The following is a 13,795-nucleotide window of genomic DNA, read 5'->3' on the forward strand; positions in this document are numbered from 1 at the left end:
AATATACCAAAATGCTAATAGTTTTCTCTGGGATGGGATTACAGGTAATTTGAAAATTAACTTCTTTATACCTTTTGTGCTCCCCTTTTATGAAATAAGGAGTATCTATTGCTTTTTATTTTATAAATTTATTTATTTTTGGCTGCGTTGGGTCTTCGTTGCTGTGCGCAGGCTTTCTCTAGTTGCAGGGAGCAGGGGCCCCTCTTTGTTGTAGCACGTGGGCTTCTCATTGCGGTGGCTTCTCTTGTTGCGGAGCACGGGCTCTAGGCGCGTGGGCTTCGGTAGTTGTGGCTCACGGGCTCAGTAGTTGTGGCTCGTGGGCTCTAGATCGCAGGCTCAGTAATTGTGGCGCACGGGCTTAGTTGCTCCACGGCATGTGGGATCTTCCCGGACCAGGGCTCAAACCCGAGTCCCCTGCATTGGCAGGCGGACTCTTAACCACTGCGCCACCAGGGAAGCCCCCCTCTATTACGTTTAAATAGGAAAATAATAAAGTTAAAATTTCAGCTGTATTATTTTGATATATTGTGAAGTCTGTTATCTTTCAACAAAATAGTGGAGAATGCAATTTTGTAAAAAAGTAAAGGTATAAGAGAGGCTAAAAATAGGAAAAAATTTTCCCAAAAATCTTGAGTGGGAGGGGAAAGATCAAAAGTGGAGTTACTCTAAAATTAATTGTACTTTGGGACTTCCCTGGTGGTGCAGTGGATAAGACTCCGTGCTCCCAATGCAGGGGGCCTGGGTTCGGTCCCAGGCCTGGGAACTAGATCCCACATGCGTGCTGCAACTAAGAGTTCACATGCCACAACTAAGGAGCCCACATTGCCACAACTACAGAGCTGGTGAGCCGCAACTACGGAGCCCGCCTGCCGCAACTGAGACCTGATGCAGCCAAATAAATAAATAAATAAATAATTTTAAAAAAGTTAATTATACTTTAGTGACACTGAAAACAAAATGGGCACTGGTTGTATCTTGAGACGAGAACCTTGTCCACTTATCACTCTTGAAAAATCTTCACACACACCAGAAAAGTAAGAATGTTCCTTCTGTAATTTAAACAACAGAAACAAAGTTAAAAAAAAAAAAGCCCAGCAACGGAACCAACCACTGTTATGTCTTCTGTTATTGCTACTGTCTTACATAAAAACATCCATTTAACACTTAAACTCCTGGCCTGATGTTGCTTTTCACTCACTTTTTGGGAAAGAGGCATTTAGCTACACAAGTTATTTAGGACAAGTGGCAAGTCTACCAGAACTTTCTGTTATTTCCAATTCCTAAAAATACCATTTATGAAAACAGTAACGTGGTCATGTAAAAGCCATCCAAAGTTATTTGAAGAAGTAAATACAGACCGTACAAACCATAGCAAAAGAACATCCAAATCTCAAACCCAATTCTCTTGACCATTTGGGGGGAAAAAGATTTTCTATTCATAAATTACTAATGATTTCCCTATAAACTTGTTATTCTTGCAATAAATGGTGTCTAATTTCTTCCAAATAATAAATTTGTTTTAAGAGTACTAATAATTTGAGCTCCAAGCCCTAATCTTTTTTTTTTTTTTTTTTTTTTTTTTTTGCGGTATGCGGGCCTCTCACTGTTGTGGCCTCCCCCGTTGCGGAGCACAGGCTCCGGACGCGCAGGCTCCGGACGCGCAGGCTCCGGACGCGCAGGCTCAGTGGCCATGGCTCACGGGCCCAGCCGCTCCGCGGCACATGGGATCCTCCCAGACCGGGGCACGAACCCGTATCCCCTGCATCGGCAGGCGGACTCTCAACCACTTGCGCCACCAGGGAGGCCCCCAAGCCCTAATCTTAAAAAAAGAGTTCTATTTATCTGAAAAATGTCTTAAACATAGTAAAAGCAATCTAAAAAAGTCCTTATTTTTCAGCTCAAAGCAAAGCCAGAAACCAAAACAAAAATGAAATCTTCAAATTCCTTGAATCATCTCCATCTCTGAAGTATGTTTAAGAGAAGGCTAGAGGACTTCCCTGGCGGCACAGTGGTTAAGAATCCGCCTGCCGGGCTTCTCTGGTGGCGCAGTGGTTGAGAGTCCGCCTGCCGATGCAGGGGACACGGGTTCATTCCCCGGTCCGGGAAGATCCGCGGAGCGGCTGGGCCCGTGAGCCATGGCCGCTGAGCCTGCGCGTCCAGAGCCTGTGCTCCACAACGGGAGAGGCCACAACAGTGGGAGGCCCGCGTACCGCAAAAATAAAATAAAATAAAATAAAAGAATCCGCCTGCCAATGCAGGAGACACGGGTTTGATCCCTGGTCGGGGAAGATCCCACATGCCACGGAGCAGCTAAGCCCATGTGCCACAACTACTGAGCCCACGTGCCACAACTACTGAATCCCACGCACCTAGATCCCATGCTCCACAACAAGAGGAGCCACCACAATGAGAAGCCCGCGCACCACAGCGAAGAGTAGCCCCCACTCACCGCAACTAGACAAAGCCTGCATGCAGCAGTGAAGACCCAACGCAGCCAAAACTAAATAAATTTTTTTAAAAAAGAGAGAAGGCTAGAAAGACAGGACATAAAATCAGTGAATCACCTGTTTTTCTCCAGCTTTATGAAACGGATTCTTCTTTTCCTCCATACCCAAAATTCAATCTCATAATCTCTGGATACAATATGGTAGTCTCTCTCTTCTTTTTTCTCTCCCATCAACATTTCCTGAGCTCCTGCTGTGCATAATTCCTTGTCTTGCCTTCCAAGAGCCCACCTAAGACTAAAGCAATCATCCCTCAACTGAGGCCTGTTCCTGCTGCAGGCCCTTTGCACCTGCTGCCCCTTTGGCCTGAGTGTTCACCCATCTACATGATTCGCTCCCTCATTGCCTTTAGATTTTTGTTCAGATGTCACTGACTTATTGAAGCCTTCCTTGAATTGTTGATCTAAAATTACATTTTCACGCTCTGTTGTTACATCTGCCTTGTTTTTCTCCATGGCATGTATAAGCATCTGGCATACACTATATTTTATTTATTTATTTACTTACTTACTTCCCTGCACCTGCTTCCCCTGGTCTCACTCAGCTAGAATGTAAGCTCTGGGAGGAGAGATTTTGTATCATTACTTCCCAAAGTGGAGTCTGGTACTTACAAGGTGGGTAATGTTAAGTGAATGGTTAATGAGCTCCAGGTACTAGTTGACTTGCTCTCAGTCACACAACTTTTAAGTGGTGGGTCAAAGCCAAATTCAGACCATCTTCCTCTGGCTCTTAACCATGGGTCTAGTCGGCTTCTGTTGACAGGTATACATAATTCATAGTGTGTGGGTATCAGGGCCATTTTATTAACCGTATGCTGTGGATCTGTTGCTTGCGGGAAGAATGAAGGCATTCACAGGTTCGATCACCCATCTTGCCCTTGGCCTGGAGAAATCGTATTACCATCAAACAGGAAACAAGGTCGTTGGGAACACCTGGGTGAATTACAATGTTTGAGTGGGCTTTTTCTTTTGTTTAAGGGGGTCAAAGTATTCAAGAGGCTAGCCTCCCCATGACAGGGGAAGGAAAATGGTGACTTCACAAGGTGGTAGGCCAAGGGCTGGGAAGCTGAGAGCTGGGTGGGGCACCTTGGATATGGCAAGGTTGGGGTAAGAGTCTTTTTAGGAGAGTGGATGAAAGGGTGCAAACTACAGTAAAGTCAGAATTTGGACACCTGGAACTCCTTATGTGCCCTAGGTCCTGAGTTGGCTGTTTTTCCTCTTTATATACCTTTAAAAAATCTTTTTATTTTGAAATAATTTGAAACTTACAGAAAAGTTGCAAGAACTTCTATATACTCTTTACCTGAATTTATCATTTTCACATTTTGACAAATTTTCTTTATCATTATGTATGTACTATAACTTATTTTTTTCAGAACTATTTGAGAGTCGGTTATAAACAACATGCCTCTTTATTTCTTAATACTCTAGTGCGTATTTCCTAAGGACAAGAATATTATTTTAACCATGATATGATGATCAAATTCAGGAAATTTAACACTGACACCATACTTTCATCTAAAGTCCATATTCCAGGGACTTCCCTGGTGGTCCAGTGGTAATGAATCTGCCTTCCAATGCAGGGAATGCGGGTTTGATCCCTGGTCGGGGAACTAAGATCCCACATGCCATGGGGCAGCTTGTGCACCACAGCTACTGAGCTCCCATGCCTCAACGAGAGGGCCCGCATGCTGCAAACTACAGAGCCCATACCCTCTGGAGCCTGCACGCCACAACTAGAGAGAAAATCCACATGCCGCAACTAGAGAGAAGCCCGTGCCACAACAAAGAGCCCTCATGCTGCAACTAAGACCCGACACAGCCTAAATAAATAAATAAATAGATAGATTCCAAAGTTATTGATTGTCCCAACAATGCTCTTTATGGCATATTCCCCTTCCAGTCCAAGATCCCAGTGCAGGATCGTGTATTGCATTTAGTTGTCATGTCTTCTTGTCTTCTTTACTCTAAAATAGTTCCTCAGCCTTTCTTTATCATTTACATTGACATTTTAAAAGAATACAAGCCAGTTATATTATAGAACTGTTCATCAATTTGTTTTTTCCTGATGCTTCCTCACGACTGGATTCAGGTTAGCATTCTAAGCTGCAATATGACTTGTCGTGTGTGTCCTTTTCAGAGAAGCACATCACAAGGGCCACAATGTCCATCTGCTCCTTACTGGTGATGGAACTTTGATCAAAGTCAAAAGTGGTCAAGGTGGTGTCTGGTTTCTCCAAGGCATGGTTATTATTGTGCCCTTTGCAGCTAATAATCTGTAAGGAGACATTTTGAGATTTTGCAGATATCCTGTTCCTCTTCATATTTTCCCCATCTAGACTTAGTATCCATTCACGATGCTTGCCAAACCAACTTTTATCATAATGATTGCCAAATGGTGGTTTTCTAACTCCAACATTCTCTCCACTTTTATAATTGGGCATTTGACTATAAAGAAGAGCCCTCCTTTCTCCTTATTCATTTAGTCATATATTTTTTTCAATATGGACCCTTCTTTTCTGGCTGCGGTGGGTCATTGTTGGGGTGCACGGGCTTCTCTAGTTGCAGCGCACGGGCTTACTTGCGGTATGTGGGATCTTAGTTCCCCAACCAGGGATCCAACCCAGGCCCCCTGCACTGGGAGCGTGGAGTCTTAACCACTGGACCACCAGGGAAGTCCCAGACCCTTGTTTTATTAAGTAACTTATAATCCATTTCTAACCTTACTTATTTTTAATGCTCAGATTGTCCCAGTTTTGACCATAGAGAGCTGCTTTAATCTGGCTCCCATGTCCTTTAAACGTGACTTTTTGTTGTTTTTTTAAAACACCGCCTTTCTTCCTGGAACAGCAAAAATCTTGTCCCTTCTCTGCCCACTCTTGCAATCAGCAAGGAGCCCTGATTCCTTTTAGTGGAGAATGGCATTTAGAAACCACAATCTAGGCAACAGGTATGTTCATTGGTACTGGATATATTCATGTACTTTATTTATTTATTTATTTATTTATTTATTTTTGGCTGTGTCGGGTCTTTGGTGCTGCACGCGGGCTTTTCTCTAGTTGCAGCGAGGGGGCTACTCTTCGTTGCAGTGCACAGGCTTCTCATTGCGGTGGCGTCTCTTGTTGTGGAGCACAGGCTCTAAGAGTGTGGGCTTCAGTAGTTGTGGCACGTGGGCTCAGTAGTTGCGGCTCGCGGGCTCTAGAGTGCAGGCTCAGTAGTTGTGGCGCATGGGCATAGTTGCTCCGCAGCATGTGGGATCTTCCCGGACCAGGGCTCGAACCCGTGTCCCCTGCATTGGCAGATGGATTCTTAACCACTGTGCCACCAGGGAAGTCCTTATTCATGTAATTAAAAAATTTAAACTAACATCCTTTTGGATCTCCTAACCCATCATAACTGTGCTAAGGGAAACAAAAAGCCAGAGTTCTAAAGGGGGAAATGCGGTTCCCCTGAGAGCTAGCACAGGGGCAGCAGAGAGAATGGGTTGATAAACTAGGATGGTAGGTGGGGGGTGAGGTGCAGAGTTGGGATGCTTAGTTGATTCATCTCTTTTTTTAGAGAGTTTTTGTTTGTTTGTTTTTTTGCGGTACGTGGGCCTCTTACTGTTGTGGCCTCTCCCGTTGCGGAGCACAGGCTCCGGATGCACAGGCTCAGAGGCCATGGCTCACGGGCCCAGCCGCTCCGCGGCATGTGGGATCTTCCTGGACCGGGGCACGAACCCGTGTCCCCTGCATCGGCAGGCGGACTCTCAACCACTGCGCCACCAGGGAAGCCCTAGAGAGTTTTTTTTAATGTTAAGTGGAGAACCTTGCAGATTGGGTATTGTATGAAGATGGCAATGCTCTTGCAGACCCTGGTTTAGCATTAGCATTCCAAGTTTCATAGAATTTTTGGTCTTGCAATTAAAAGGCCAGAACAGGTACTCATCTGTACAACCTTGGCCTTTAGGTAGATTTTTTAAAGCCGTATTTTACAAATAAGGCAGCTGAGGCTGGGCAAAGCTCAGGTTCTTGACAAGGTCACAAAAGTGTCTGTCTCTTAAGCAGAAGATATATTTTATTCTAAAGAGGAATATCTTTTGTTTGTACAAGCCAGCATCTCTTTAATTTTATACCCCAAATGCAATAATTCTTTCTTTTTTAGACTGATAGGTTTTTGGTTCTTGAGATCCAGTTTCCACATGTTAGAGGAATCCAGTAGTCTGATGGCCTAGTTTTGAAAAATTCCTGAAGTTCATTTTTAGCAAATTCTCTGGTGCCAGTATAATGAGCTTGCACATTTCCTTAGTTTGTAGCATGGTATTTTTAGTTTTTTCTTATAATCACATACATTTTAAAGTTGGCTCAGAGGTTTAAATGTTTTTACTGTCAAATGGAGGTGTTGTGGTGCTGTTCCCTTCTGCCACATACTGTCACACATCAGCGCTGAGACAGTACAGTGTCCTGAATGGAACTTTGATTACAATGGAAGCTTTGATTGTTACAAAGCTATAGTAATCAAGGCAATGTGGTTTACAGGATCCACATGCAGGTCAACGGAATAGACTGAGAATCCAGAAGTAAATGCTCACATTTCCACTTAATTGATTTTCAACAAGGATGCCAAGACAATTCATTAGAGGAAAGAATAGTCTTTTCAACAAATGATGCTGGGACAACTGGATAGCCTCATGCAAAGTCGAACCCCTTTGTCCCATTATACACAAAAATTAACTCATAATAGATCATGGAACTAAATGTAAGAGCTAAAACTATAAAACTCTTGGAACAAAATAGAGGAGTAAATCTTTGTGAGGTTGGGTCAGGAAAAGCCTTCTTACGAATGACACCAAAGCACAAGCAACCAAAAAAAAAAAAAAATAGATAAATTGAATCTCATCAAAATTTAAAACTTTTGTGCTTCAAAGTTTGTGCATCAAGGAGGTGAAAAGAAAACCTAAAGAATGGAAGAAGATATTTGCAAATCATATATCTGATAGGGACTTATATCTAGAGTAGATGAAGAATGATTACAACTCAGTAATAAAAGACAAATAACCCAGTTAAAAAATGGGCAAGGGATCTGAATAGACATTTCTCCAGAGAAGATATATAAATGGCCAATAAGCAACTGACAAAATGCTCAACATCATTATTATCAGGGAAATGCAAACAAAAACCACAAGATACCACTTCATACCCAATAAGATGGTTATAATTAAAAAGAAAAATAGCAAGTGTCAGTGAGGGTATGGAGAAATTGGAACCTCATACACTGCTGGTGGGGTTGTAACCTGGTGCAGTCACTTTAGAAACAGCTGCCCAAAGCTGGAGGGATTGGGGGAATGGGTATAAGATTTTTTGAGACAGTGATGAAAATGTACTAAAATTAATGAATTCTGGAGATGGTTGCACAAATCTGTGAATGTACTAAAACTATTAACTTGTACCCTTTTAATGTGGATACATTGAATGCTATGTGAATTATATTTGAATAAAGCTGATAAAATAGCTCATATATATGTATATATGTATCTATACACATCTTTCCCTCTAAATCAGGAACAAGGCAAAGATGTCCAGACTCACTCATTCTATTTAAAGTTGTACTAGAGGTTCTACCCAGGCAATAAGGCAAGAAAAATAAATAAAAGACATAATGATTGGAAAGGAAAAAGTAAAATTGTCTTTATTTGCAGGTGATACAATCATCTGTTTAGAACATTCTGATGAAGCTACAAAAATGTTACTAGAACTAGTTTAGCAAGGTTATAAGACACAAGATATAAAATGCAGAAACCAATTGCATTTCTATATACTAGCAACAAACTATTGGAAGTTGAAATTAAAAGACAGTATCATTTACAGTATCATCAAAAAATGAAATGTTTAGGGACAACTCTGACGAACGATGTGCAAATTCTATACACTGAAAACTAGAAACATTGCTAAGAGAAATTAAACGAGACCTAAATGGAGAGGTACACCATGTTTATGGATTGAAAGGCACAATATTGCTGAGATGTCAGTTCTCCCCAAATTGATCTAGAAAGTCAATGTAATCTCAATCAAAATCTCAGTATGATTTTTGTAGAAATTAACAGTTGATTCTAAAATTCATGTGGAAACGCACGTGATCTAGAATAGCCAAAACCAACTTTGAAAAAGAAAAAATAGGAGGACTTATATTATCTGATTTCAAGACTTAATAAAAAGCAGTAATCAAGACAGAGTGGGACTTCCCTGATGGCGCAGTGGTTAAGAATCCGCCTGCCAATGCAGGGGACACGGGTTCGATCCCTGGTCCGGGAAGATTCCACATGCCTCGGAGCAACTAAGCCCATGCGCCACAACTACTGAGCGCGTGTGCCACAACTACTGAAGCCCCCGCGCCTAGAGCCTGTGCTCCACAACAAGAGAAGCCACTGCAATGAGAAGCCCGCGCATCGCAACCAGAGAAAGCCCACGCTCAGCAACGAAGACCCAATGCAGCCAAAAATAAATAAATAAATAAAAAATTTAAAAAATCCTTTCTCCTTCCCACTTCCTTTAAAAAAAAAAGACAGTGTGGTATTAGCATAATTATAGATCAATGGAACAGAAATGAGAGTCCATAAATAGATCCATACATATATGATGAATTGGTTTTTAACCAAGTTGCAAAGGCAATTCAGTGGAGAAAGTACAGTCTTTTCAACAAATGGTGGTGGAACAACTGGCTATTTATATGCAAAGTTAAGTTAGATACCCTCTGTTCTTAAAATGTAGGAAACCTCATGTACGGATGGTGAACATGTAAATGGCTCTAAGTCTAGCTATTCTGGAGAACATCTGGCTGTTCTTAGTGAAATTAAATATGTCTTAAGAACAAGATCCTAGGTAATCCCACAGGGAACCCCTGTCTCCTCAAGCCCATGCTAAATATCCACTACTAAATGTCCAAAAGACATATATAGGGGCTTCCCTGGTGGCGCAGTGGTTGAGAGTCTGCCTGCTAATGCAGGGGACAAGGGTTCGAGCCCTGGTCTGGGAAGATCCCACATGCCGTGGAACAACTGGGCCCGTGAGCCACAACTACTGAGCCTGCGTGTCTGGAGCCTGTGCTCCGCAACAAGAGAGGCCGCGATAGTGAAGAGGCCCGTGCACCGCGATGAAGAGTGGCCCCCGCTCGCTGCAACTAGAGAAAGCCCTCGCACAGAAACAAGGACCCAACACAGCCAAAAATAAATATAAAAATAAATAAATAAATAAAAGATTACTATAAAAAAAAAGACATATATAAAATGTGGTGCACGCATATGATGGAATGAACTATCAGCAGAAATTAAATAACTTTACCTGTAACACTGTTGTACATCTTTTAAAACGATGGGTGAAATGGGATAAGAATTATGGCATAAATTACTTTATATAAATTAAAAAGGTGCAGTACAACACCATATTTTTCAAGAATACATATAGGTTTGTCATGTATTAGAGCGGATACGTATGGTGCAGAGGAAATGGCAGTAAGGGACGGGAACTGGAGTAAACAACCCACACTAAAATATGGAGACCCATGGGTGTGAGAAGCCAGCAAGAGTGAGCTCAGACAACTCTTTCCAGAAGTTTGGCTATGACAGAAAGCTGAGAAGTGAGAGAGCTTGATGAGAATGCGGGGTGAAGAGATGACGGTAGTAGAGGAGCATATCTGGACGCCAATGGGAGAAATTTGATAGGGAAAAGGACAGGGTGGTGCCCAGAACTCATCAAAGGGACTAAGTGTTTGACATGGTGAGAGAGACTGGCCTTTGATGTAAAGGTGTTATGGAGCTCATAGACCACTGGGCCAGTGCAAATTAGGGGACCACAGAAGAGTGGAGTGGGTGTTATACGGGGGTTCCTGGACAGGCAGGGAAATTTGGAGAAAACACAGGACAGAATCAAAGGGGTAAAGAGAGTGTGATTGAAGCAAGGGAGTGGGCACGGAGTTTGGGGACACACGTGGGGCAGGGTGAGGAGACTCCAGACAGGAAGACGGGGTTCCTAGCCCTAGCCCGGGAGCAGAGCCCCACTGGGCAGGAGGGTGGCCAGAGAGCCCTCATTGCCTCCCACGTTCATCCCCACTCCAGGCGCTTCCACCCCGAGTCCCCACTGACCCCAGGGGGTTGTGCAGGGAGTGCCGGGCAGCTCCGATGCTGCCCTCTGGGTACAAGGGTAAAACAAGGGTGCCGCCAGGGGAAAGGGGTCCTCCTTTGCACAGGCTCAGGACGCCTTTCCCCTGACACCTCTATTCCACTTCAGCCCAGCTTCAAGGCATCCTTACCTGGGCACCCTTCTCAGACTGGGAGTCAGGGTCTTGAAGGGCCTGTGAGAGCTTTGGTGGAGGAGGGGGTCTGGATGGAGACCAGCTGTGTACAAGCCTTCGTATCATGAACAAACTGAAGAACCCAATATAAAATAAGGAGATGATATCTCCCTGCTATTGGATTAATTTCCTTACCGGAGAAAAAAGGTAAAATTTTGAAGAAGATGAAGGAGGAGTGCTTGGTTTGGTGTATTCTAACGCAGTGGTTCTCAAGGCGTGGTTCTTTTTTTTTTTTCTTTTTTTTATTTTGCGGTACGCGGGCCTCTCACTGTTGCGGCCTCTCCCACTGACCGGGGCACGAACCCGTGTACCCTGCATCGGCAGACAGACTCTCAACAACTGCGCCACCAGGGAAGCCCCAAAGCGTGGTTCTTGGATCAGCAGCAACAGCATTGTCTGGGAACTGGTTAGTAAAGCAAATTCTCAGGCCCTATCCCAGACCTCATGAATCAGAAACTCCTGGTGTGGGGTTCAACTGTCCATATTCACAAGCCCTGGACATGATTCTAATGCAGGCTCAAATTTGAGAACCACTGTTCTAAGGGGACTTTTTTACTTCCATCTCCAAACATGTGCTTCTTTTTAGCCATATTGCTGCTGGGACCAGTGGCATCAGGGTATACAAGTGAAGGCTTGGACTTGGCATTAGTATGGGGAAGGCCTGGTGTGGAGACAGGTGAGGAGCTTCCTCATTCTCACCACACAGGAGCCTGGAGACCAGCTCTGGAGAGCCCCTGAGCAGAGGTCAGGACTGTAGGGATACTGGAAGAACATGACTCAGAGGGCCTTGGCCCTAACAGGGATGAGGTCATTATAGCTGGTGTTCCTGCCTACGGGACAGCACAGGAACCACTGAAGAGGTACGTGACAACTTAAGAAAATATTAGGAGCAGCTAAAGAGATTCTAGTAGTGTACCCAAAAAATACTTTCTGGAACCAAAAAAACATTATTTTTAACAACAAAAAAAATCAGCCTATTTACTGAAAGAAAGAAGTCTGGTCACTGGCGGGACTCAAATTAGTGGCTTGGAAGAAGAAGTGGAAAAATATTTCAAAGCACAGAGCAAATAATACGAAGAGATGGAAATAATGAGCAAAATATGAGATTTGGAGAAGAGACCCAGTAATCCTAACATTCAAATATTTTAGTTCCAAAAGAAAGAAAAGGCATAAATGGAGGAGAGACAATACTTTAAAAATAGAATATTTTGCCGACCTGAAGAAAGTTCTGAGCTTGCAGACTGAAAGGGCATAGGAAGATACAAAAAGAGAAGACATACATCTAAGCATGGAACTCCTGAATTCCAAGATGAAAGAAAGATATTTTCAAGTGTCTAGACAGAAAAAGCAAGTTATTTACTAAGCGAAAAGAATCAGATTGACACAGGACTTTTCATCTGCAACACTGGAAGTTAACAGTAGGAATACTGAGAGAAAAGGATGGCTACCCCGGCATCTCATACCCAGCTGAGGAAGCATTCACCTGTTAGCACAAAAGAAAGATATATGGAGATATAAAGGATTCAGAGAGTATATCAATTCCATATCTCACCTGAGGAAACTACTCAAGAAAATTTTGGTTAGAGAACAGAGAAGTCAAGATAGAGGAAGATGAAAAGGAGAAAGAACAAGCAGTGAGCAACAAACCTGGCAAAATATTATACTGTTAAATGTTTATGGCAATTGGGCTTCCCTGGTGGCGCAGTGGTTAAGAATCCGCCTGCCAATGCAGGGGACATGGATTCGAGCCCTGGTCCGGGAAGATCCCACATGCCTTGGAGCAGCTAAACCCGTGTGCCACAATTACTGAGCCTGTGCTCTAGAGCCCGTGAGCCACAACTACTGAAGCCCGCGTGCCTAGAGCCCATGCTCCGCAACAAGAGAAGCCACTGCAATGAGAAGCCTGTGCACCGCAACGAAGACCCAATGCAGCCAAAAATAAACAAATAAAATAAAAATTTAAAAATTAAAAAATTAAATGGGCAGAAGACTTAAATAGATTGTTCATAAAGGAAGATACATGAGCGGTCCATAAACACATGGAAAAGTGTTCAATGCCATTGATTATCAGAGAAATGTAAATTATAATTACACTCCACTAGAATGACCAAAATAAAAATGGACTTGCAAAATCAAACATTGGTGAGAAGTCCTGTGCCCAGCTAGAGTTCTCAGACACTGCTGGTGGCAATGTAAAACAATATAACCACATTGGAAAAAAGTTTTGCACCTTTTTATAAAGTCAAGCATGTATCACCTCTATGATCCAGCTATTCTGCTTCTTGGCATTTACCCAAAAGAAATGAAAAAATTTACCCACAAAATGATTTGTGTATGAATCTTCAGAGCAGCCCTATTCATAGCAACCCCAATTCAAATGTCCATCAACAGGTAAATGGATAAACAAATTGTGGTATATTCATAAATGGAATACTGCTGAGCAGGAAGAAAGTACAGACAATTGATACATTCAAAACGTGGACTAATCTTGAGAACTATATTCATCAGAGCAAGACTACATCCCTACAGCAGTACATACTGTAGAGCTCTATTCATGTGAAGTTGTAAAAGAAGCAAAACTAGGGCTTCCCTGGTGGCGCAGTGGTTGAGAGTCCGCCTGCTGATGCAGGGGACACGGGTTCGTGCCCCGGTCCGGGAAGATCTCACATGCCGTGGAGCGGCTGGCCCGTGAGCCATGGCCACTGGGCCTGTGCGTCCGGAGCCTGTGCTCCGCAACGGGAAAGGCCACAACAGTGAGAGGCCCGCGTACCGCAAAAAAAAAAAAAAAAAAAAAAAAGAAGAAGCAAAACTAATATATGAGGGTAGAAATCAGAAAGTAGTTGCCTTTGGCTGAGGAGTAGACTGGAAAGGGGCATGAGGGAACAGTATGTCCCCATATAGTCGAGACACTTCTAACTTAAATGTCCTTTTTTTTTTAAACATCTTTATTGGAGTATAATTGCTTTA

This window comes from Mesoplodon densirostris, chromosome 11, assembly GCF_025265405.1.
Source record: "Mesoplodon densirostris isolate mMesDen1 chromosome 11, mMesDen1 primary haplotype, whole genome shotgun sequence".
Lineage (NCBI taxonomy): Eukaryota > Metazoa > Chordata > Mammalia > Artiodactyla > Ziphiidae > Mesoplodon > Mesoplodon densirostris.